This window comes from Carcharodon carcharias, chromosome 15 (assembly GCF_017639515.1).
Source record: "Carcharodon carcharias isolate sCarCar2 chromosome 15, sCarCar2.pri, whole genome shotgun sequence".
Taxonomy (NCBI): Eukaryota; Metazoa; Chordata; class Chondrichthyes; order Lamniformes; family Lamnidae; genus Carcharodon; species Carcharodon carcharias.
Genome location: NC_054481.1, coordinates 5,385,632 through 5,413,392, shown reverse-complemented (window position 1 = coordinate 5,413,392; position 27,761 = coordinate 5,385,632).

Genomic DNA, 27,761 nt, shown 5'->3' with positions numbered 1-27,761 from the left:
GGGATGTGGGCTTCACTGGCTGGGCCAACATTTATTGCCCATCCCTCGAGAAAGTGGTGGTGAGCTGCCTTTTTGAACCATTGCAGTCCCTGTGGCATTATTACACCCACTGTGCTGTTAGGGAGGGAGTTCCAGGATTTTGACTCAGCGACAGTGAAGGAACAGCGATATATTTCCAAGTCAGGATGGTGAGCTACTTGGAGGGAACTTCCAGGTGGTGGTGTTCTCATCTATCTGCTGCCCTTGTCCTTTTAGATGGTAGAGGTTGTGGGGTTGGGAGGTGCTGTCAGACAAGACTTGGTGAGTTGCTGTAGTGCAATTTGTAGTTGGTACACACTGCTGCTACTGTGCGTTGGTGGTGAAAGGAGTGAATGTTTAAGTTTGACTTGTTGCCAGAAAGTGTGTCAATGTAAGTCAGTCAGCAGAGGGGCAATGGGTGAACTGTAACAGTAACAATGTTCAAATTCTACCCCAGTGTGTCCTAGAAAAAATTGTCTAGGATTGGTAGTTGCATGGCGTGTGCTTATTGTCCATCCATGAGCATGGGGAGATGATCGGGCCGCTTTGTCCTGGATGGTGTTGAGCTTCTTGAGTGCTTTTGGAACTGCATCATTTTCTCCATGAACATTCAGTCCCTCTACACATCCATCCCCACAAGGACAGCCCTCCGCTTCTTAATAAACAGCAGCCCTGCCAATTTCCACCCCCACCCTCCTAGCCCAGCTGAACGTGTTCTCACAACTTTCCCTTTAACTTCACTCACTTGCTCCAAATAAAAGATGCTACTATGGAAACTTGCTTGGTTCCTAGCTACGTCTTTCTTTTTGAGGGATATATTGAGCATTCCCTGTAATTTCTTGATTATGGATGCGTCTGGCTCCCAACACATTCATAACGTTTGCTTAAAGGTGTCCAAAAATTGAGAAGAATCCCTTTCCCGAGCGTTGTATTCCTCGTCAAGGTGAGTACAAAGTTTACGTAAAATTAAAACTAAAGATTTGTATTTGTCACAATGCAGCATCACCTCTGTTCTCAGGTCCTTATGATGTTGCGGCCATTTATCTTGGTCAGTCACACTGACATGAGGGGCATGCATGGCTCTTGATCCAATCGTTTACAAAGATTTTAGATTTTCTTTTATTCCTCACTCTGCTTCCAGCCAGACATTATTCCCCGCGCTGCATTTGTTAAAAAACATATAGTCATAGGATTGAAACAGATGTAAGCAAAACATTGATCATCCTGGTCATCTCCTCAACAGCATAGCAGCAACATCAATGGCAGAAACTCAGCAAGCCTCCTTAGACAGCACCTCCCAAACCCACATCCACTACCATCTAGAAGGACAAGGGCAGCAGACACATGGGAACACCACCACCTGGAAGTTCCCCTCCAAGTCACTCACCATCCTGACTTGGAAATATATCGCCGTTCCTTCACTGTCACTGGGTCAAAATCCTGGAACTCCTTCCCTAACAGCGCTGTGGGTGTACCTACACCACATGGGCTGCAGCGGTTCAAGAAGGCAGCTCACCATCACCTTCTCAAGGGCAATTAGGGATGGGCAATAAATGCTGGCCCAGCCAGCAACACCCACATCCCATGAATGAATAAGAAAATAAAGTAATACCTGAATTAATTGAGTAACAAAGTACATCTTAGTGGTGCATTATCTGTGATATTACAGCACAAACTAAGAGGCTACCAATTGTTCAATTATAATGTAGGAAATTCCTGTAACTTGAACTGGCCAATGGATTTCCTCAATGTTTGACCGAAGCACAGTTTAAAAAGTTGATAGTGCTCTCAATTGATTGGTTACTGCATTTATCCCTGAGTTGTATTACAGAGTGCTTTCGAATTGTCAGATTTAAAAGCAATTTAATAATTTACAGCCCCAATTCTTCACTGTTACAAATCTCAGTTCACTTTAAAATAAATCAAAAACATTGGTAAGTTAGCTTGATTTAAATGTCATCTATCCAATATTAGCATCAAGCCTGCTCATACCTAAAATAAGAATTCCAAAATTGATTAGAACTCTTGGTAATGAAGGTTTTATACTCATTTATATTTTGAAAGAAAGCCATAATTGAGCAAAATGTATAAGCAACTCGATTAAGTCTCATGAAGTATTCACTTTTGGGTCTCATAATGGAGATCATCACCTCAGCTCTTTATGATGGATTTTATTTTGAGTGCTGATGACATAAATAGGTTTCATACTTCAATCAAATGTTCCTTCTCCTTAATGTCTCCTTAATTACAGCACTCTCCTACCTGTGCAATTTTCTTCATTAATAAATATTCATCAAAATGTTAACATGTAAGTGTTATGATTTTTGTACTAGTTCAAAGGAAGTGTCACAGCAAGTTTATTTATGCTTAGCTTGTGATATATTAGAGGTATATAAGAATTCATACAAGGGCAAAAAGGGCAAAGGCTGGGAAATATATAAAGTACTGCAAAGGGATATAAAAATAATGATGATGGGAATATGAGAAAAAGATAGTGAAGAATATCAAGGACAACACTAAAGGTGTTTCCAAATATGCTACAAGAAAGCGTGAGCCTGAAAGTATTGTGGGCTACATAATGATAAAAGCAGGTGAAACTATAATTGGAAATCAGGAAATGGAAGACTACTGGTTACTTTGTTGAGCATTGAAATACAACAGATACAGGAAAACAAAAAAAAAATCAAGGGGAAGAACTAACTTAGAAAAATAGAGACGTAGAAAAGTTACGGTACAGAAAGAGGCCTATCACGTCTGCATTTGCTGAAAAATTTAAAAAAATTTTTAAAAATAAAAAACTATCTGCCCATTCTAATCCCATCTTCCAGCACCCGGTCCATAGCCTTGCAGGTTACAGCACTTCAGGTGCAGATCCAGGTACCTTTTTAAATGAGTTGAGCATTTCAGTCTCAACCACCAACTTAGGCAGTGAATTCCAGACATCCACTACCCTCCCATGAAATCTGTGCCCCTTAATTAATTAACTTAATTCAATACACTTAAAAACATTGAGAAGAAGAAACTAATACTAAAGATAAACAAATCTCCAGGACCTAATGGTTCCCATTATAGAGTCAGGAATTGTTCCCTTGGAATAAAAAACTGCAAATTATTTAAGAAAGGTAAGAGAGATAAACTAGGCTATTATAGTCCGATTAATCTAATGCAAATGTAGGGAATTTACTAGAATCTGTTATTAGTGACAGAGTGACTGAACATTTGGATTAATATAAACTTATCAGGGAGAGTGAACATGAATTTGGAACAGGGAAGACATATCTAATAAACTGAGTTCAATTTTTGGAGGAGGTAACTAACATGGTAGGTAAGTGAGTGTCTATAGACAGTATTTTCGAAAAGACATTCAACATATTTCCATATAAGAGACTATTTATAAAGATGGGGCTGCATGGAATTTGATTCAACCTATTTGCCTGGTTGGAAGATAGAAAGACAGATTATGGAGAATTGGTATATGTACTCAACTTGGTAGGATGTGACTGGTGGTCTCCCCCAGTGATCTGTACAGGGGTAAAGAAAGAAAGAGCCTTGTAGGCCAGTAAGTTTGATGTCTGTTGTGGTGGAGGTGTTAGAATTGATCATTAATGGGGTTATAGATGGGCACTTAGTAAAACTCAAGGTAATCAGGAAGAGTCAGTATGGTTTTGTGAAAGGGAAATCATGTTTTACCAATTTATTAGAGTTCTTTGAAGGAGTAACATGTGCGGTGGATAAAGCAGAGTCTGTAGATGTACTGTATTTGGATTTCCAGAAGGCGTTTGATAAGGTGCCACATCAAAGGCTTTTGCTGAAAATAAATGCTCTTGGTGTAGGGTGTAACATATTAGCATGGATACAAGATTGGCTGACTGTCAGAAAACAGAGAGTATGCATTATTGGGTTTTTATCTGATTGGCAGGTTGTGACGAGTGGAGTTCTGCAGGGGTCTGTGCTGGGACCTCAACTTTTTACAGTTTATGTCAATAACTTAATTGAGGAGAGTGAAGGCATGGTGTCTAAATTTGCAGATGACACAAAGATAAGTAGGGAACTGGGTTGTGAAGAGGACACAAGGAGGTTGCAGGCAGATATAGATAGGTTGTGTGAGTGGGAAAAAGTCTAGCAGATGGAGTATAATGAGGGAAAATGTGAAGTTGTTCACTTTGGCAGGAAGAATCAAAAAGCAGAGTATTAATTAAATGGAGAATGACTACAGAATTCCAAGGTGCAGAGGGATCAAATGTTCTAGTGCATGAGTAACAAAGAGTTAGTATGCAAATACAACAAGTAATTAAGAAGGCTAATGGGATGTTATCCTTTATTACAAGAGGAATCAAATATAAAAGTAAGGATGTTATGCTTCAGTTACACAGGGCATTGGTGAGACCACACCTCGAATACTGTGTGCAGCTTTGGTCTCGTTATTTAAGGAAGGATGTAAATGTATTGGAGGCAGTTCAAAGAAGGTTGACTAGATTGATACCTGGAATGAGTGTGTTGTCTTATGAGGAAAGGTTGGACAGACTGGGCTTGTTTCCACTGGGGTTTAGAAGAGTGAGGGGTGACTTGATTGAAGTTTACAAGATCCTGAACGGCATTGACAAGGTGGATGTGGAAAGGATGTTTCCTCTTGTGGGTGAGTCCAGGACTAGGGGGCACTGCTTTAAAATTAGGGGGCTCCATTTTAAGACAGATGAGGGGAAACTTTTTCTCTCAGAGGGTTGTGCGACTTCGGAATTCTCTGCCTCAGAAGGCGTTGGAGGCGGGGACATTGAATATTTTTAAGGCAGAGATATAAAGGTTCTTGTTAGGCAAAGGAATAAAAGATTATTGGGGGTAGATGGGAATGTGGAATTCTAAACACAAACAGATCAGCCACAATCTTATTTTATGGCGGAGCAGGCTCGAGCGGCTGAATGTCCTACTTCTGCTTCTATTTCGTATATTCTTATGTTTGTATGAATAGCACCATTTTGCCATATGAACCTGATGTCATCATAATGACAGTAATTTTTTTTTAATTCGTTCATGGGATGTGGGCGTCGCTGGCTAGGCCAGCATTTATTGCCCATCCCTTAATTACCTTTGTTCAGAGGGCATTGAAGAGCCAACCACATTGCTGTGGGTCTGGAGTCACATGTAGGCCAGACCAAGTAAGGACGGCAGATTTCCTTCCCTAAAGGACATTAGTGAACTAGAATGGGCCTTTACAACAATCGACAATGGCTTCATGATCATCAGACTTTTAATTTCAGATTTCTTATTAAATTCAAATTTCACCATCGGCAGTGGGTCTCTGGAATACTAGTCCAGTGACAATACCACTATGTCAGTGCCACAATGCTGCCTTGCACACATTCAGCTGTGCTTCCTCCCTGAGAACATTCTCAGGAAGGCAGCGCTGTTAACTTATTTGTAATCTTAAAGACCACTCCTCCGAGCATGGGTCAGAAGTAGTGTCTCTGAAGTGATGCTGGAAACTGCATCTGATTGTTTAGAAAATTGAAAACGATCAGCTCAGATATGAACACAAAGAAGATTACGAATAACATTATGCAAAGACACAGTCAGAATACATAAATACTATAACTGAACCTTTGGATCATGATTTTAAGTATAAAAAAGATAAAAACAACAGAAAAAATCACTATTTCTAAAGACTAATAAAACTCAGAGGAGCTTCAGTTCAATTTCAGAGTGAACCTGGTAATGTGAAACCCAGTATTCCAATCATTTCACTCATATCTGATTGGACAGCAGTCTTGCTAAAATAAAAGTGAAAATCTGATCATTAATCTTCTGCTGTTTAGCCTGAGAAGGGAAGTAGAATAAGTTTTTCATTTCAATGGAAATGACTGCCTCCAGTCACAGAATATTCAATTTGTACCATTGACTAAATCTCCTACATTTGTTCTGAATGTGCGCAGACTGGTGCACCTACATGAATCAGCTTACTGCAAGAGGGCAGGCATTTCTAGGTGATGCATATGATCTGAAAATGAGATTGTAGCAGTTCTTTGAGCTCCCTTGCTGTGAGATGGAAGTTGCTGCTTACTGCTACTCCGAGTGGAGCATAGAAAACCCCTTTCCATGCCTGTTCACCGACAGCTCCCCCCAACCCCACACCACCCCCTCCCCGTGTAGGAATAATCAAACAAATCTCCGGCAATTCCCAGCAGGTGGCAGCTTACAGGATGGGTCATAGAGCGCAGGGGAACCCAAGGGAAGCAGTTTAAAGGCGGAACTCAGGTGGATCATTTTGCATTTATTCTTTCCTGGGATGCAAATGTCGCTGACAAGGCCAGCATTTGTTACCCATCCCTAATTGCCCTTGAGAATGTGGTGATGAGCTGCCTCCTTGAACCGCCGCAGTCCAACCACCGAAGTTTCCTGCCTGAAACACGTTTCCTCTGCTGTCTCTGAATTGAAAGCAGCAAGGAAATTCACCCCTATGTGTTGAGGGACAGGGGGGCACAGGTTGGCATTGTCTGGAAAATTTTCACCTGTCCTTAGGAGCTTCATTCAACATTGAATAAGAGAATGTCCATAGTCAAACCTGCAATCTCTCCCATTCCCTCCTAGCAGTCCAAATGCCTAATCTACATTCAAAGTGAAGAACTAGAATAATGACAGTGATGTTTGCAGTCGGCCAGGAGGTGTGCCATTGACAGGTTGGGGCAGTTGTCCATTTGCAGGATGTGGAGTGTGTCCCAGTGAGGGCAATGGGACTTCAAACAAGTGCGTTGGTTTTCTTTTTGAGGTCTGTGAGAAATGGGTGGTTATTAAAAACATTTTTTACAGAATCACCGAATCACACAGTGCAGAAGAGGCCCTTCGGCCCATCGAGTCTGCACTGACACGTGAGAAACACCTGACCTATCTACCTAATCCCATTTACCAGCACTTGGCCCATAGCCTTGAATGTTATGATGTGCCAAGTGCTCATCCAGGTACTTTTTAAAGGATGTGAGACAACCCGCCTCCACCACCCTCCCAGGCAGCGCATTCCAGACCGTCACCACCCTCTGGGTAAAAAAGCTTTTCCTCACATCCCCACTAAACCTCCTGCCCCTCACCTTGAACTTATGCCCCCTTGTGACTGACCCTTCAACTAAGGGGAACAGCTGCTCCCTATCCACCCTGTCCATGCCTCTCATAATCTTGTACACCTCGATCAGGTCACCCCTCAGTCTTCTCTGCTCCAACGAAAACAATCCAAGTCTATCCAACCTCTCTTCATAACTTAAATGTTTCATCCCAGGCAACATCCTGGTGAATCTCCTCTGCACCCCCTCCAGTGCAATCACATCCTTCCTCTAATGTGGTGACCAGAACTGCACACAGTACTCCAGCTGTGGCCTCACCAAGGTTCTATACTTCTCCAACCTGATCTCCCTATTTTTGTAACCTATGCCTCGATTGATAAAGGCAAGTGTCCCATATGCCTTTTTCACCACCCCACTAACATGCCCCTCTGCCTTCAGAGATCTATGGACACACATGCCAAGGTCCCTTTGTTCCTCAGAACTTCCTAGCGTCATGCCGTTCATTGAATACTTCCTTGTCAACTTACTTCTTCCAAAGTGTATCACCTCACATTTTTCAGGGTTAAATTCCATCTGCCACTTATCTGCCCATTTGGCCATCCCGTCTATATCTTCCTGTAGCCCAAGACATTCAACCTCACTGTTAACCACCGGCCAATCTTTGTGTCATCTGCAAACTTACTAATCCTACCCCCCACATAGTCATCTATGTCGTTTATATAAATGACAAATGATAGGGGACCCAGCACAGATCCCTGTGGTACGCCACTGGACACTGGCTTCCAGTCAATAAAGCATCCTTCAGTCATCACCCTCTGTCTCCTACAACTAAGCCAATTTTGAATCCACCTTATTAAATTACCCTGTATCCCAAGTGCATTTGCCTTCTTTATAAGTCTCCAATTTGGGACCTTGTCAAAGGTTTAGCTGAAATCCATATAAACCACATCAACTGCACTACCCTCATCTACACACCTAGTCACCTCAAAAAATTCAATCAAATTTGTTAGGCATGACTATCCTTGATCAACCCTTGCCTCTCCAAGTGTAGATAGGTTCTCTCCTTCAGAAATTTCTCCAAAAGTTTCCCTAACACTGACGTGAGACTAACTGGCCTGTAGTTCCCTGGCTTGTCTCTACAGCCCTTCTTAAATAGCGGAACCACATTAACTGTTCTCCAGTCCTCTGGCACCTCCTCCCATGTTCAGAGAGGAATTAAAAATTTGGGTCAGAGCCCCTGCAATCTCCTCCCTTGCCTCCTTCAGCAGTCTGGGACACAAATCATCAGGACCTGGAGATTTGTCCACTTTTAAGCCTGCCAACACCTCCAACACCTTGTCACTCCCTAGATCAATTTGCTCAAGAACCTCACAGTCTCTCTCCCCGAGTTTGGTACATTCATCCTCATTCTCTTGGGTGAAGACGGATGAGAAGTATTTGCTCAACACTCTAGCGATGTCCTCTGGCTCCACCCAGGGAATATTTGAGGAATATTGTGTTATTCTGTGGAAAAGGTATGTGTGTTTGTGTGTGTGTGTGTGTGTGATTTCATTAAGCTGGGCAGAGGTTAATAGGAGACAAGTTGTTGTGTGTGTGGAGGTGGCGGGGAAGGCGGTTCAAACATGTAAAGGGATCGAGGTAAAAGCAAAATACTGCAGATGCTGGAAATCTGAAACAAAAAACAGAAAATGCTGGGAAAACTCAGCAGGTCTGGTAACCCCCTGCTGAGTTTTTCTAGCAGTTTCTGCTTTTTGTTGAAGGATAGAGGTGTTACGTTGAGGTACAAGTAAATAGTTTAGATCTAACATTTGCATTTTCAGATAAGTTGTGAGGTTGTTTGAATATCAAAGGGGAGTCAGAGGTGCCAAGAAACATGTTTGTATCTTGTAGGAGTTTTATATGTAAATAAAAGGGAGATATTATATTTTATTAACCTGAAAGCAAAGATAAGATAGGCATGGAAGATTTTATGTTTGGAAGGATTTGAGTTTCAAAGAAGTGTGAGAACAATGGAACCTAAGATGAAAGTTGGAATAAAGTATTTTAGTTACTGTGGGGAGCTTTAGGGTAGCTATAGCTGGAGCTGCTGTTTGAGCTGGGAGATGTGCAGCTGGATCTGAATTGGAAGCTATTAGCTCTGGGCTAGGAGGACTTACCATTTGAATCAGCCATCCAGTCAAGCCAGAAAAGTCTTGGGCTACAACAAGCAGTTTTATTCTGAAGTTTGGATTCCATGGTAGAATAGGAGAGAGTCGTGAGGTCGTGTGGTATGCCTCTATTAAAGCTACAGCAGTTTGCCTTGGGTAATATTACTGGATTTCCTATAGTTAAATATCTATAAGGGAGTGTTGCCTGGAAGGTGTTTACTTGTGGGTCTGAGCAAGTGGAGAGTCTTTTTGGGGGGAATAAGACCATAAGACATAGGAGCAGAAATTAGGCCATTCGGCCCATCGAGTCTGCTCTGCCTTAATTGTGCAACTGTAGTTGCCTGTGTTTAAGTTTTCTTTTGTTCTTGTTCATAAAACTTTTACTTTTAACTTTTAAAATCCCAGAGGTGTTACTGGACCTCTCACTGCTGAGATCAGGACACCTTCTTCTCGTTTTCAGAATAAAATAAAGGGCCCATAAGCCATTTTCCCTCTGGGATTTGGTTTGCACAGCAATTAACACTGTCTGTGGTCATAACAGGTCCTGTATCAGTGGGAGTGCTTCGTCAAGCGGTGATGTTGTTTGAGGAGCATGTTTTTTCCTGGGACCATCAGGGGGGGGTTCAGTGTGTGTGAGTACAGGAAGTCACTCGAGCTATTTTGGCTTTTGGTGTTGTCAATCTGTTCAAGGATTCTTGTGGGTTTTTTTAAAGATGTCATTCAGAAGCTCACTCGTGCAATTACTGGGCTCCTTCGCACTAGCCATCATTTACTGGAAGCTTCTGGATAGTTCCACCAATGGCCCCGGCAACTTCTTGTGCTCGGGAAACATTGTAAAGAGACCAAAGACATTTGATACTCTGATTTCGGCAGCTGAGAGAAGGCGAATTCTATCCCAAGTAAATCCCTTCACACTCTCAGCTGCTCATCTTCATCCACATGCTCTTGCTCCTACCCACCTGCATTCTGTGGCTCATCATCTGCCTCTCATGGGAAGGGTCTGGTTCCAGAAGTTGACAAGATCCTGAAAAGACATGGGAAAGGACCGCTGTGCAAGAGAGAACTGAGAAAGGTAAAATCAGTGCAGTATAGGTACGCACATCACTTCCAGTTGCTACTCATGCAAGAATTGTATGGCAGTCCTTCTGATCGGATGTTAGTTAATGTCCTGTGGAGGATTATGGGATACAAACCCCATGCTCCTATTCCTTCATGCTTGGCAGCACGGTATCAATATGGCCCATTTTCCGGGAGGGATTGGGAGATCCCCTGCCCAGCTCCCATTGTGGAGAGTTCTCTTTCATTGTGAGTTGTCTTCTGCAGTAAGAGATGAAACCAGGATAAAACTAACTAAACAGTGAACAGTGCCAGCCACAAGGCGTTGTGTGACTCAGTGTAGCCTCTGAAATAGAAGGTTGAAGGTTCAACCACCACTCCTAGACTTGAGCAGATAATCCTGATGACATTTCAGTAGCACAAAGTGTACTTACAGCACAGAAACAGGCCATTCAGCCCAAAAGGTCTATGTCATTTTTCATGCTGTACACAAGCCTCCTCTGACCTTTCTTCATCTCAGCCTATTTACATATACTTCTCCCTCATGTCTTTAGCTAGTTTCCCTTAAACGCGTTAACTTCAATTACTCCAACTTCGACATTTTTCACCACCCTCTGAATAAAGAGGTTTCTTTTTTCTCTTTATCCTTCTGTGGACTGTGGACATCACTGACAAGCCCAGCATTTGTTGCCCATCCCTATTTGCCCTTGAAGTGGGTGACTTGTACAGGCATTTCAGAGGGCAGTTAAGAGTCAACCACATTGATGTGGGTCTGGATCCAGACCAGGTAAGGATCACAGGTATCATCAACAATTCGTTGATGAATGAGTCAATCACATCACTATGTTTTTGACTGCGTTGATTAAATTTTGCCCTCCCTATGACACTATTTTTATGAAGACTGAAGTATGAGTCTAAGGCTCCGATGACATTCTCGTAGGAGGCTGTCTATATGTTCACGCCCTGTCTGTCCAGCATGTTGTCTGCTCTGGCCCCAACAGTGTATAACGAAGTGCTACCTTGACTTTGTTCTCTTTACTTGCAAGACTTGAGGCATTGCAATACCGGGTAAAACATCCTTGCCCATTTTGCCATTGCTCGGCCGGCCTGGGGCCCTGTTTATTTTGAAAGGATTCTGGTAGGAGCAAAGTCATAGTCTTTTCTCGCCCTGGTTCAAAGTTGTCTTTCCCCCATGCTGCTTGCATTGCCAGTGGCTGGGCTGGTGTCATTATTTTGCCGTCTCCAGTGTGGTTACTGCATCAGCCTTGAGGTCCTTTGATTGAAGGTTTTTCTCGTCATTTTTCTACTATTCCTCTGTGGATGTAGTCACAGCTGTCACCATCTGTTATTGTGGGTTTACCTCGAGAAATGTTGGCTTCTTACTCCAAAAGAGACCTGGCTGGAGGCAGTGATCTTTTGTTCAAAAACATTTATGTACATGCTAATTATTTACAAAGGTTAAGTTAGATCAAAACATAACAGGAGCTGCTCTCCAGGATGCTTCACACTCATCTCCTCTCAGTGAGTGACATCACTGTGACATAGGCCAGAATTTTGTGCTCCTCCACAGGCGTGTTTTTAGGCGGGGGTAGGGGGGCGTTGGTGGTGGTGGGGGGGAGTGTGAAATTGCAGGGATGGGATTCCCTCTGGGTTCCTGTTCACCCCGACCACGCAGCCATTTAACCCCGGGTGGGGGGGACGGGGATGGGGCAATGCCTCAGATAGGAAGCCCAGCCTTGCCCCAAAGTAAGCCATTCACTGCCCAGCCTCAATTTTTAGTCCCCTTCTGAAGTTGGGCACTTCACCGTTAGGGTCTGGTGGCCTCCAGACCTCGCTCCCCCCCCGCCTCCCGACAGCCTCTCCCCCGAGACCCTGACCCCCCAGACCTTCCCTACCCTCAAACCAACCTGGGCCTCCGGTTCCCGAACTTGGTCTCCGACATCCTCTTGAACTTCCTTTTTTGTCCACTGCAGTGCGGACTCTGCGGGGACTGGAGAGCTGCCGGCCAATCAGACTGGCCGGCAGCGCTCTGAGACGTGGCTTCCTCCCAAGTGAGGGGCAGAATTCCCGCCTGCAGCCAATGAACATTGGTTGGAACAAGAAATGCCTGCCGGACAGTTGGAGTCGGCGGGGATGTGTTCTCCAACCGCTCTTCAGATGGCAGGAAACATGGCGACGCCATCCTAAAAGCTCCAGCCATAGTTCCTTACGCACATGCTCAGTAGCTATCATTAGAATGAACCCTCGACTCTACATATTCCTCCGCCCAAAATGCCCCATCTTGCTCTTGTTATGTTGAAATTCAGTTGCCATTTACACACCCGTTATGCAGGTTTACTATTTTTTTTGTGTTTTATTGCAGTCTTCCTCAGTATTAACTATACCCCACAAGATTTGATATTCAGCTTTGATTCCTGAGTCCAAATAGTTATGTAAAAAGCTTACAAAAGTGAGATCCCAGCACTGAGCCTTGTGGACTACCAGTTTCCACCTTCCACCAATCCGAGTAACTAACATTAACCCCAACTCCCTGTTTGATGTTTTGTAGCCAGTCTGCTCTCTATCCTGCTCCTCGTCCCCAACTCCACCTTTTTGACTGTAGTCATGAACATGCTATATGCTACCTTATTGAAAGCCTTTTAGAAATTTGAGTACATCACATCCACTGCATTGACCTTGCATACTCTTTCTCTTAATTCTTCAAATAATTCAATAAAGCTGGTAAAACATGACCTCCCATTTGGAATTTCATGCTGACTTTTCTTTAATGGATCAGTATTTACTGAAGTAGGGCATCTCACAATGCGCCCCATTAGTTAAACCCATTCCTCCAACCTTCAGTTCAAAATGTTTTTGCCCTGTAAGTTGTTGGATTGTCAGCCGATAGTGGAAGAGGGAGGGCACTAGGGTAACTGGGATTTTGCTGAACAACAGGACCAACCGTCTGACATCTTAATCAATGAGGGAGTTAAAAGATTGGGAACTAAACAGAGGGAAAGACTGAGAAGGAAGATAAATTAGAGTGAATGAATTCTAATCATGTGAAGAAAGAGAAATAAAGAGAGGGAAAGACAGACTTGGATTAAAAGAGAAATAAAAAAGACACAAAGGAAACATAAGAATGTTTTTTTACATTTGATGTTTGACACTTCCTTAAAATCTTTGACAATTCATCACCTGAAGGAATGAAATGTCACACTTTTAATTGTTCACTTTCTGGGCTAAGAGTTTGAATGGCAATCATTAACAATTATGGCATCACTCAAATACACTCTTAATAACTGGATTTAACTCTCTGTCATGTTGAATGAACAATTAATGTGCAAATGTAGCAAGTTCATGAAACCCACAGGGAGGTCAAAGGGCAAGCCATCATCTTCATGAAGCTCAAGGAGAGCAGCTCAAATTGTCCAGCAACTTGTACCTATTTGCAATTTGCAGGGTATCTCTCTTACATTACCAATTACTGGCTGATGTGTATGTAAATAACAGCATGTGTTGTTTACACACTGTTATCTTTTCCGCAAATTGAATCCCATTATGTTTTCATAAAAGCAAAATACTGCGGAAGCTGGAAATCTGAAATAGAAACAGGAAATGCTGGAAAAACTCATGTCTGACAGCATCTGTGGAGAGAGAAACAGAGCTAACTCTCAAGTCCATATGACCGTTGTTCAGAGTCATTATGTTTTTGTTGCCTAGAAGATTTTCTATTTCATATTTAAGTAAAAATTCCGTTATCTTTTTTACCATCTGCATTCAGTTAACTGGTCTACAGTTTCCTGAACTTGTTCTATCTTCATTATTAAATGGAGGATTGAATTCTGTAGGCAGCTAGGGAATGGAGTTTCTAGTGGGACCAAAGTTAATGACTTCAGTCCTTCTGATATTCGGTTGGAGAAAATTTCTGTTTTTCCGGTACTGGATGTCAGGCAAGCAGTGTAACAATTTAGTAACAGTGGAAGAATCAATAGAGGTGATGGCGAGGGAGAGCTGAGTCTTGTCATGTGAGACTGCAGTGCATTGAGACTGCAGATTGTGGGGATCAGTTAATGCAGTGGGTCGCACTTGGAAAGCACCTGGGTCACATACTGCAAAATTATGGACAAAATTATAGGACACCTGAAGCTTTGCAGAAATGTATCTCTGCTGCAAAAGAATGGGCAGCTATAGGGACTAACGGGTCTCAAACCTACAGCTGGAGAGTTATTGACAGTGTATGACTGCTGATGGGCTCAGGATCTTGCTTTCTGAGTCAAATCACAGAACAATCATCTTTTTCTAGGTGAAAGGAATAGCGAGCCAGCCACCTACCTGCCCCTTCTGATGAGGTCTGTGAACCTTTTGTGATACTGCAGCCAATGAAGTTTACAAGTGCTTTCAGGGTTCAGTTGTTTTGACACTTGCGCACATTCTGTTCTGCTGTCCTTTGCAGTTTTCCTCCCTTGGTCAGGTACATCATAGTTTTCATTCACTGCACAGCCTGCAGCAGTGCATCCCAATGCTCTGATCAGCAGAATGTGACAACGCCTTTTGTTTTGCTGTGGGCCCTGATGCAATTCAAGCCATTCTGAAGTCCAGGAAAGGGATGGAACAATAAGAGCAGATACGTTCTGGGGAACACTTTGGTCAAGAACCGATTCGAATCTGCACAAACCACTTAGGACAACACTGCAGCAATATACAGAATTTTATGAAATAGCAGCCTACCTCCACATTTATTTAGCACCGAGCTGCCTCACTTGGGATCAGTGAGAAATCAGTCAGGTGTCACATGGCCGCAATCTGATGCAAAGATTTTAGAGCTAGCACGACCATCTTTGGGCCTTTGCTGACCAGCTTCCATGAACCTTAGGCCCATAAATGTTGCTGGGATCACCATCAGTTTCTTGGAGGAGTTCCTGGTGCACCATACCTCTTGAGTCAGACCCCTGCTTTTAATGGCTGAACTGAACATGGATTTTCTGCCACCTGTGAATCTTCCACCAATTGGAGATCTCCTTGTGCACTTGCACACTCTCTCCCCCTCCATGGTCAATGAGACCCCACAGGAAAATCAGACGGTATTTAGGCTTGTGGTGAGGTGCATTCTTCCTGAGCAGTGCTGTGGAAGATCTGCTCTTTTGTGCGTATTTGTGATACAAAATGGAATGCATTTATTGCCCAGAAATGCAGTGCTTCCATTATTAATGTGAGAGGATTTTGGAGGTTGAGAATGTGAGTAGCTGTATATTAATAATCGATAGGAGAAAATCTTTCAAAAACAGTAATAAGAATTACAAAATCCCTGGGGCTGAATAACTGGGCAAAAAAGCAGGAAGGAACACAAAAGGATACCAGACAGGATTCCCAGAGATCTGCAGCAAACTCAAATCCCAGATTCGCAAGCCCCCACAAAACTGCACAGTAGGCACATGGAAAATGGAGACTCCACAACAACTGACAGCAACAACTGGCATTTATGTAGCACCTTTAACATGGAATCAGAGCTGGGGAATTTCTCGGTGAAATAAATCCTTCTTAAAAATGTGGCGTAAAACAGCGCTTATACTGGTGGCATTTAGTTTTCAAACGAGCCGTCACCTGCTGTTGAAGTGTGGTCTACCATGCTGACCCTTTTCCACTCCCAGTGTGCTGCTCATCTGCTTTGTATCTGCCACTTGACACCTAACTGATTTTAGCCAAGTGAGGCAGCTTGGTGTTAAATGACAAGGAGCTAAACTGGTGTTTTGTTTAGTTTTAAGTGCAGTATGCCCTAGTGTGTTGAACAGCTCGTTGAAAGCACTGTGAATCCTTTCAAATGAGAGTTTAAAATTACAACGATGTATCCCCCACTATGCTTAAAGTGATGGTGAGACCAGTGCGGCTGACAGTGTAATTAAGCTCGCCAGCACACTGAACAAGCTATCAGCTGTTTGCAATTTTAAACATGAAATATTTAGTGCTGAGGCCTTGCTTCCTGTGCTTTGAGACATAATTTGTAAATAACAGCTCTTTAAACATTTAGTTCAAAGATTGAGCAGTTTAAAGCTAAGAAGTTGCACTTAGGGTATCTGCAAAACTAATCTGCAAAACTGAGGTTAACAAAAGCAACTTGTATTTATATAGCGCCTTTAATGTAAGAAAATGTTCCAAGGTGCTCCACAGGAGTGTTACAAAACACAGTTTGACACTGAACCACATTAGGAGCCATTCAGAGCGGTGACCAAAAGGGAGGGCAAAGTGTTGGGGTTCAAGGACCACCGACAGGGTGAAGGGAGAGGTAAACAGGAGAGATTTGGGGAGGGATTTCAGAGTTTAGGACAAGGAAAATCAGGATGCACAGGAATTGGAAGAGCTCAGAGATCTCGGAGCTTTGTAGGAAGGGGGTGGGGAGGGGTGGTGCGGGTGAGGTTAGGTGGGGGGTTGGGGGAGGTGACGTTTACAGAGAAATCTCTCATAGTTGATGTGTGTAATACAGGCAGATTTGAATAAAATGGCTCAGATTCAGAACACAACCCAGGTAATCATTCTAACATAATTATAGTGGGGCAAATTTGTTATCAAAGACATTTATTTAACAGAGGCAAGAAGAAGAGAAGAAGGTTAGTGTGGTAATCTGATGTGTAATATACCTTTAAGGCAAATGTTGAAATGTAAGATCACATGATCTTGGTACCCAATAGCAGAGTAGCAAGGGCTACCTCTATAGTCAGAGTTAGAGTCTGAAGAGTAAGGACAGAGTTTTGAGTGGTAAACACACAAGCGTAGCTGCTGAGTTCCTTTTGTAAATAAACAGAATGTGTTTCTTCTAAGAACGTTCTACCGATCTTCTCTGTCTCGGTACCAACTCAGTCACCCTGAACAAACCGTGCAGCCCGGATCCTTTAGCCCCAACAAACCAGGGAACTGGGTCCAACAAACTGATGTCAAGAGTGAGAAAAAAGAAAAGACACGAAAGGACGGGGTAAAGAGCAGGAAAGAATGAAGGAAATCGGAAGGACCGAAATCGGGCGGTACCTTGCACGGTGGTTGTGGGAAAGGAAAAATTTCCTTCCTGATTGTCGAAGCAATCCCCTCAGAGCAGGCTGAAATTTGGAAGAGTGGAGCCTCTTGATCTAACCTGGGACAACGGGTCTCACTATGTTGAATGTCTCGCGTTCTTCTTCCAGGCGAATGACCTCACGGGGGAGGAGAAGAAACACATGATCCATTTATCCACGTGTGGGAGTGAGACACACCGATTAATTTGAAATTGGTTGGCACCCAGTGCCCCAGATTCAAAATGTTTTGATGACTTAGTAAACCTCGTAAAGAATCATTACCAGCCCAAACCGTCGGTGATGATGCAACAGTTCAAATTTAACTCAAGGAATAGATCCTCGGGGGAGACAGTTGCTTCTTATGTGGCAAGTCTGAATCAATTAACTGAATATTGTGAGTTTGGTATATTTATCAATGATATGCTCAGAGATCGTTTGGTGTGTGGTCTAAATGAAGATGCCATTCAGAGGAGGTTAATGTCTGGAACAGATTTAGATATTCAGAAGGCATTGGAAATCGCTCTGGCCAATGGAAGGTGCAGAGCGAGACTCGGAAGCCACACAGGGAGCGCAAAATGGCACATCCTCCATGTTGGGCAGGGAGCCTCAGCCAAAAAGAGGGCGAAAGTGCAGAGTTTTACTCAGAAGCGGGAAGCAGCCACTGCTAGCAGACAAATTAAAAGTGACAATTTAGCAGTGAAGAAACATGGCATAATGGTAACAGAGGCGGAAGCAGATAACCTTGTAATGAGTCACAGTTTGAAAAGATCGAATGATTTTCTGTCATCGAAATGGATGCCTCATGAGACATTGTGAAGATAGAATCAGGCAGATTTTCAGACAAAAGCAAAAACCCAATGAGATTAACAGTGTTGAAAAGCCTGAAGCAATAGATCCTGATATTTATTCATTATATAATTTAAGGGTAGGAAGAACAGAGTCTATCTATGTAACCATGAGAGTGAATGAGAGGCCTATCAGAATGGAGGTGGATACTGGAGCAGCCACCATGGTGATGGGTGAGCCTAATTTTAAATACCTGAATCATGGAGAACGTAAACTGAATTTGGAAGAAACTGCTGACAAATTAGCAACTTACGCAGGAGAAGACACACAAGTCAAGAGCATATGTAGAGTCTCAGTACACTACAGAGCTCAAACAGTGAGACTACCCTTGCTGGTGGTAACAGGCAGAGGACCAAGCATACTAGGATGAAACTGGCTGAGGGAAATCAACGTTGATTGGTCACAGAGATTCCAAAAGAAAAGCAAAAACCTGCGGAAAGACCTTCACCCACGACGGGGACGCTTGAGTGACTGTTCCTCCAAGTGGATGAAAGCCATTGTTATCTGAACTTCACAGTGCACTTCCCAGAATTTACCCCTCCTGGGGTAAGTGTATACCTCTGGAAAAGTACGAAGAGGAACAGGAAGTAAAATGAAGGAGGAGTTGGCAGAGAAGACATGACAATGCTTAACTTTCCTGGAAGCAGTACACCAATGCAAAAATAGAGATGGAAGAACTGGAAAATCAGCCACGTGAAACCAAAGATGCTTTGGAGGCAAATGTTGCAGAGTTTTCTAAGAAGCAGACAGGTGATAAAATTCAGGAAAACTCAACCACTGAGTTCACTCAAGTCGAGCTTACATCTGAGATTAGTCTGGCCAATATGGAAGTTGAAAAGAAGGTGAGAATAAAATCAGTGTCAATTAATTCATATCCTTGAGATGTCCCAAAAGGTTTCACAGCCAATGATGCACTTTTGAAGCGTAGCCACTGTTGTTGTTCAGGCAAATGCAGCAGTGGATTTGGAGGTGGTTAGGTCCCACAAACAGTATAAATGATCAGTTAATTTGTTTTCAGAAATCTTGATTAAAGAGTCTTTTATGCTTTTGGTAATCAGGTTCAGTGTGTCCGGTAAACATGAGCTGCGCCCTCGATATTAACTCATCAGTTGGTTCTTGAAACAATACAGGTAGGGAGACCGATTAACTGAACAAACACTCGTGGTTTGTTGGAACTAAGGACAGAACACGAACACCATGTGTGCTTCTTCAATCACGCCCAGCTCTCAACTTGCAGTTTCCCGAGAAGCCCGTGCTGTGTAGCGATTGGGCAATACAGTCACATGGTCAACTAACTACATTCTTCTTACACAGAACTCCACTTTACCACAGGGTCCCAGATAATGGAAGAACTATTCTGCTTTCCTTCCAAAAGTGCTGTGAGATCTGTTACATCAACCCGAATAACAGAGAGGACTTTTGGTTTAGCCTCTCATCCAAACAATGGCACCTCAAAGTAATTCACCATTCCCACGGTGCTGCACTTAAGCGCCAAGCTTAGGTTATATGCGGAGATTCCGAGGGTGAAGTTTCTTCAGTTGCTTTTTAAAAGTTTAGGGTTTGAAAAGCAGGAACAAAATAGACCACAAAAGGTCCAGATAAATTTGGAGCATGTGGTGAAAATCACTTTTTCTTTTGAATGTTACTGGAAATTAAGGAGACTAGCCAGGGAATAAAAACAGGCACAATTAAGCTTAATGACAAACCCCCAGTTATTTATACAATTCATGGACAGACACTCAAGGGGCCACAAAGGCTCTGGTAAGTGACCTGTGTGTCATCCAAACTAAAGCATTTAATTTTGTCTAATGAAACAGTGCTTGTTTAAACAAAATAGTTATCCGCCTACAAGAATATTTCTGGATATTGGCTACTTGCAAGTTTTGGTATATGGTCTGATGCCAGAGGACTCACTGTTGTCAGTAAGACAATATGAATCCTCAACGTAGTCCAGAAATGCATTTCAAGTACGTTAATTCCTCATCTGATCTGAATTTCTTCATTAAAGAAAGTAGCTACAGAGACAATGGATGCACTGGCTGAAATCTTCCAAGAATCCTTCAATTCTGTAAAAGTCCCAGAGAATTGGAAAACTGCCAATCTAACCCCCTTATTCAAAAATGGAGGGAGACAAAACACAGGTAACTATTGGCCAGTTAGCTTAACATCTGCCACTGGGAGGATGTAACAGCAGAGCATTTAGAAATACATAATCTAATCAAGCAGAGTCACCATGACTTCATGAAGGGGAAATCATGCCTGACAAATTTATTAGGTTTCTTCAAGGAGGGAACCAGCAGGATAGATAAAGGGGAACCAGCAGATGTAATATATTTGGATTTCCAAAAGATGTTTGGTACCACACATAAGGCTAATTAATAAGAAAAGAGCCCATGGCGTTGGGGGAAGCATATCAGCATGGATAGAGAATTGGCTAACTAATAGAAGACAGAGAGTTGGGATAAGGGGGCATTTTCAGGATGGCAACCTATAATCAGTGGAGTGGCAGAGGGGTCAGTGCTGGGGCCACAATTATTTACAATATATAAATGACTTAGATGAATGAAGTGAATGTACTATCCCCAAATTTGCAGATGATACAAAAATAGGTGGGAAGGCTAATGGTGAAGATGACACAAGGAGTCTGTAGAGGGATAGAGACAGGTTAAGTGAGTGGGCAAAAACTTGGCAGATGGAATATAATGTGGAAAATACGAGGTTATGCACTTTGGCAGGAAGAATAGAGGAGCTGAATATTATTTAAATGGAGAAAGACTGCAGAAAGCTGCAGCACAGAGGGATTTGGGAGTCCTCGTGCATGAATCACAAAAAGCTAACATACAAGTTCAACAGGTAATAAGGAAGGCAAATGGAATGTTGGCCTTTATTTCGAAGGGAATCGAATATGAAAATAGGAAGTCTTGCTAAAACTACACAAGGCATTAGTTAGACCACACCTAGAATACTGTGAACAGTTTTGGTCCCCTTATCTAAGGAAAGATATACTGGCATTGGAGGCAGTCCAGAGAAGGTTCACCAGGTTGATCCTGGGCATGGAGGGGTTTTCTTATGAGGAGAGGTTGAGTAAGTTGGGCCTGTAGTCATTGGAGTTTAGGAGAATGAGAGGCAACCTTATAGAAACGCATAAGATTCTTAGGGGTCTTGACAGAGTAGATGCTAAGAGGTTGTTTCCCCTTTTGTGAGAGTCTAGGACCAGAGACCATAATTTTAGAGTGAGGGGCTGCCCATTTAAGACAGAGATGAGGAGGAACTTCTTCTCTCAGAGGGTAATGAATCTGTGGAATTCTTTACTGCAGAGGGCTGTAGAAGCTGGGTCACTAAGTTTATTCAAGGTTGAGATAGACAGATTTTTAATCAGTAAGGGAATCAAGGGTTATGGGGAAAAGGCAGGAAAGCAGAGTTGAGGATTATCAGATCAACCATGATCTCACTCGATGGGCCAAATGGCCTACTTCTGCTCCCACATCCTATGGTCTTATGGAGGTACTCCGAGAGAGCATTTGCTGCTTAAATTCAGAATTCACTTTGACTCTCCTCTGAATTTTATGCTGGACTTGAGTTCTGAGATGCATACATTAATATGCACATCCAGAGATGTATGGGCTGGAGTGGTGAGACTAATACAATGTGCATGTACCTTTCAAATAATTGATATCCAAAACTAAAGAGGAATACTAGGCTACCAACCTACAAAATCTCAAAATTTATGGCGGAAACTGTTTAAAAGATGTAATTACCGCCAATGAGCCAATTCTTGATGCATAGCCTCCAGATCCACATCCCTGCATCCATTTCTCAGGCAACATAACAAAAGAGTGCACAAAATCCTGAGCTCGACTTGCCCAGATCCTGATAGCGCAGGACCATGGACAGTTCGCTCTGGTTCCATGTCACTGCGATTAGGACAACGTGCTGAGGGCCTTTTCCTATGTCAAGGGTAAATGCTAACAAAGACCTGTTGAGATAAATGGCACATTTCTGTGTTACAATGTTTTGTTAAGAAACTCAAACTTACCTGCGTGGTCAGGAACTCCGATTCCCAACGAACCTCGGACTTCCTGTGCATGCACAGGCTGGGAGCAGGCCGCACATGTGCAGTTTGACACCTTCACATTCTTTGAGTCCAGGACATGCCCTGCCCACCTGCGCATAGGGTCCCAGTTAAGTTAGGGAAAGGAGAAAGAGTCACCAATCCAAGAGCAAGCTGCCGGAGCAGACTTTAAGTGAAGTGAGCTCGGGAGAAGCCCTGAAGATCCAAGAAGGCAGCCAAAGGTTGGTGACTCCATGCTGAGGGCTGTTGGGGCAAAGGTACTTCTTTGGAGCAGTGGTGTTCTGCTTGGCATGGCTGAAGAGCTGAAATTGTGCTTGTGAGTTGATGCTTGAATCTACTCGGAAATTTGGGGGAAAGGAATCTCAGAGGGTGAAATTGAAACCCTGCAAAGTGGGCTGTCATTGTAGTTGTCTGAGTGAGAGCGACTGTTGGAGAGAATTCCAAGGCGGGTTATTTGAAAGTGGAGATTGGAAACTTTTGTGAGAAAGTCAAAGTTTCAGTGAGACAGTTTGGCTCACAGTGTGACTAATGTCTGGGTGAGTTGCTGAGAAATCCCCAGAATCCGTTTTGGTCGCAATTGTCATTTATTGTGTAGTGTGGTGTGTTTGACACAGTTTGCTTGTTAATTCACATGGACCTCATACTTACCCTGAATGTTAGAGTATAAGATAGATATCGTAGATTCTTTTATCTTTCTAAACTTGTACAGTAAAGTTTATTTTTGTTTGTTCAAAATTCATGAAATTTTATGCCTTTATTCACTTAGTAAAAGCTTCTTGGGTCTCAAACTTCATTTACTTTAGACAAAATGTTATTGGTCCCTAACCGGATCTCCCCTCCAACTTGAGGTCTGGCCAAGGATCACAGCACTCTATATGTTCCTGCCTGGAAATGTGCTTGCTTTCCATTTATTTTCCTTACATCTCTACAAAATGCCTTTGATATGTGTTTCAATGTTAAAAGGCACCTTCTAAATTCACATTGTTAGTTTCCTTGTCATCTCTAGCAGGAGGAGTACCATGGCAGTGATGTTAGGGTACCGCAGCTTCTGACTGTGGGCAGGCTGAATATTTAACAGATCTATTCAGGCCCGAATATCATGACTTTCAATGAACAATTTTACGCAATTTCCTGCTGGTATTACTGTAGAATAGAATACTGCAGAATAAAGGAGGTAGTTCCTGTGGCTCTGGAAAGGTCATTGCATTAGCTTTTCTAATTGAAGTTATTCTGTAATATGAATACAGTGTAAAATACCCAGAGCACCATTCACTTGCTTTGTACATGTTCTGGTGTGCGCTTGGGACCACTGGCATGGAATAGCTTTTGCGCTATTGTCAGTCCATTTAGACTAAATCTTTAAGGTCCATGAGTAGAACCATTAGCAGATCTTCTCAGAGAAATTTCTCCCTTTACAGCCTTGAAAGGTCTCAGTGGGACACACATCAGTTGAGATCTGGGATGCAGCGGCACCTGAGTTCTCTTGATGGCCCCAAGTCTTTACTGAAGTAAAATAGTTGATTCCAGAGGGAATTAATTCTCCACTCTAATTGGAGTAACTCCAGTGGAAGTCAAAATGCCTAGAGAAAAAGCTGTTTTTCTGAATTGTGACTTGGAAAGGCTTGGTTCTGCCAGATAAGGATGGATCAGCTCTACTCAGGGTCTTAATGTGCCCCCAGAGGACCTGCTCCACCCTGTGCAAATGGTTCCACCCTGAGCCTCTACCCTTGGATGAAGTTGGACAGACACTTAGATGGGCAGGGTGGGATTGTGAGCACTTACTGGCCCTTGGTTGGAAATTTCCCTGGTTTCGCATCGTTGATCTGTGATCCTCCATTCAATGCCACACAATGGTGATCTTCTGATAAGCTGGTCACTGTCGGTATGGCTCCAGTGATGATGCAAGGCCTGGGAGTGTTCTGGCCTGTTTCCCTGTCACTTATTATTTGTACGTCAAATTCTGGAGGGGTCGAGGATGAAAGCACTGCAAAAATATAAATATTTCATTTACCCTTCAGGAAGCAGGTGGCCGATTATTCCTTGGAAGTACTTATAGAAAAGAAACCTCGAGGGTACGATTATACCCTAAATCTTCAGTTTAGTTATCATCTAAAGTCCGCAGGCTAATAACAAGCACAACCCTCAAATGCTCTCAATATTTATGTACATGAATAATTTTCCTAAGAGCATTAAGTCAGATTTTGTCTTGTGCTGTAGTTGTACCCTGTTGTGAAATGAGGTAGTTGTTAAAGATTAATAAGGACTACCAAATGATGAAGGTAGCAGTGGAAGTCCAGTCGAACCATAGTCACAAACACGTTATACATATTTTGCCCTAGGATGCCATTTTGATGTGATTCAGTTGTTAAATTTAGTGCTAATTAATCCCAATTGTTTACATGTTAATTAGCCTTCTTTCCATGTCCGACTGAGCTCCGGTACTTTTACCCTTCCTGTTGAAGGTGACTTTTTACAGCTCTGTGATAAACTTATCAAGTAGCTGCGAGTACGCACCACCTCTAAATAACTTAAAGCAGACCTGCTGCCTACCAAAATAGTACCAAAACTCTGCTTTCCTGTCTGTTCATCTCTGGAGCTCAATGAAGCAAATGTGAAAGGATCTTTATATGTCCACACAGGACACTAAAAAATACTATTTATTTATTTATTGTAGATATTTATAATATCGTGGTTGTTGCTTTATTTAACTGCTCTTGGATAAAGGCAAATAATGAACAAATAATATACACTCAAGAAACAAAATTAATGTAAGGAAAAACAATTTGATACCATGTTTCAAATATTTCAAGTTTGTTTGAGCTCAATCCTGCTGCTTTTTCTACCTTTGGTTTTATTCAAATCCTTGTGTGTTATTAATTCCTTATTGGTAAATACTGGGGGTAATTTTAACCTAACCCACCCCTCAGGAAAATTGCAGGATTGAATGCAACTCTGGTTTTACAAACAATCAGATTTTACCCTCCATTGAAGTTGAAGGAGAATAAGATCAGACGGTGTAAATCAAATCCTGCTCAGTAAAAGTACCCCCAGTGTTTCTCCCTCCCCCCCACCCCCTCAATCACCTTAAAGAAATACATTTGTCATGACCGACAAAATGTTGTAATTACTTCTGGGACAGAAACCCTAAAAACTAAAGCTGAAAGATCCCATTCTCACCACATCCACATCGTAAGCCATTGCACAGACCTCTCGATTCCCCCTAGGAAGACAAACCCTGTGTAAAATGAACTCTTCCTCAGTTAAATAAATGCCTGGGATCATTTGAAAGGGTCACAGTCATCACTGCTGACATTTTAAATGACTAAAGGGTTTTGTTCATGACCCACTACCCAATATCGAAAACAGGAAACAAAAGCTAAGGTTTTGCAATTAATTATGATTTTGGGGGAATTTAAAGTGGACGTAAAATGTCCAGCAAAGAGGGATCCATAATACTGGGTCTCTGTGATTTCAGTGCATAGTTTGATGGGTGTGAAGGTGAGGATTGGGGTGGTGGTGTTGGGTGAGTGGAGGGTTTCACCAGAAACAGGTGGGATCTTCATTTCCATATCTGAAGATTGTCCTGGTTACGTTTTTCAGATGTGCTCATGATTTTCATTTCTTTTATATGTGCTTAACACTGACTTCTCTACCCACCCCTATAAAATAGGTAAGCAGGGTAGCTGGGGACTGAGCTGTATACAGAAGCCTTTTAAAGATCCACTTAGTTCGCTTATTTCATTTTTGCTGCCTTCACTTCAGAAGAGACATTGTGGCAGTGTTTTTTCTCCCAATAGCTGCAAAATGCTACACTGAGATTGGAATTCCTCTAAATCTGTGTCTTTCGGAGGGGAAAAGAAATACCACAGGAGGTAGGTGAGGCAGGTCTGGTTGCCCTGTGGACATCCTGCATCCATCATCACTCCTGCATTTACCGCGTGGACCACACAACCCTACAACTGTCAGCAGTAGCTGCGATTCACAAAGACAGCCATGTTGTATCACATACTGCAAAGTGACCTACTCACCCACTGTCATTGGCTCCAAAGGTCACAGCTGGGGTCATCTTGACTCGGTGTGATGGTGTAAAATGAGTGATAGTGAAGGGGGCAGAAGGCTTTTAACATCTCCCCCAGTTTCTTTTTTATTTCCATTGAGGTCACTGAATGAGGGAATGGGGTGAGATGAAAGAGCAGGAAAAGGTTCCAATGAGCCCTGAGATGGGCCTTGTCCTCTGACATCATCACCTCTAAGTCCCTGAAGACTTCTCCCACTCTTCACCATTGCAACCCTTCCCTGTTCCATGTTAGGTGTCTGCCTCGGGTACACGTTCTCTCTCCTGTTAGCTAAGCCATCTCCTGTGTCAGAGTTAAACAAGTGCAGTCCTGTAACTGTCCTGACGAAGTGCAGTGTTAGTGTGAGCACAGTAATGATGAACCATGGTGTAGACGCATTAATTGGGAGGATTACTCTATGTTGAATGCATGGAACTATGGGTGGAGGAAGGATCCAAGGAGAACAAGAGTGGAATCTTGCAGCATTGTGGGCTTTCATGCCAACAATGGAAATATTTTTAAGACAGTATGATGTGGGGGGGGGTCGGGGGGGAGGTAGCTGTAAATGCTTTTATACTGTTCAGTAAAATCAATATCATGCGGAGTTTTACAGTTGAATATCATTAGGTACTGATTTCAAATTTAACACTTAGAACTTAAATTATCTGTTATTGCTACACCTTTCTAATAAGGCAATCAATGCAGCAGTCCTGTTGTGAGGCATTGCTTTCACCCCATTATTTGTGGTTAAGAGCCACTGGAGTACGAACTGACAGCCTTTCGATTACATGTTTAATACAGAAGGACAGATTTGCCACCTGATACTTTGAAGGTTCAAGTTTACCTTAGAGATTGACACTGCAATCTTCCTACCATCAGCTTCTCAGTGCCGAGTGCCTGTGCTAGTCGCTAACTGTCCTTTTCTCATAATGAAACATAACACTTATTGCTTCACAGAACTTTCACACACTGCCCATATTGCATCATGAGTGTCAACTCACTCTTTTACTTTTTAAAAATGTATTCATTCAAAGGACATGTGTGCTGTCGATAAGGCCAGCATTTATTGTCCATTCCTAATAGTTCTTGAGGAGCTGGTGGTGAGCTGCCTTCATGAACCACTGCAGTCCATGTGGTGATGGTACTCTCACAGGGGTGTTAGCATGGGAGTTGCAGGATTTCCAGCAACAGGAAGCCACAGTAATATAATTCTAAGTTAGAATGGTTTATGACTTGGAGGGAAAGCAAGAGTTTTTTCTGTTGCCATATGCCTGCTGCCTTTGTCCTTATGGGTGGTAGAGGTCACAGATTTGGGAGATGCTATTGAAGGAGCCTTGGTGAGTTGGCCCAGTGCATCTTCTAAATGGAGTAAATGTTCAAGATGATGGTCAGTACATGATGGAACCTATTAGGTGTGTAGTAATTATGGTTTTGTTAAGTGTGTCATGCACCTTTAAGAATAATAATTGTTAAGTGTCAAGAAGATATAAGAATGGCTA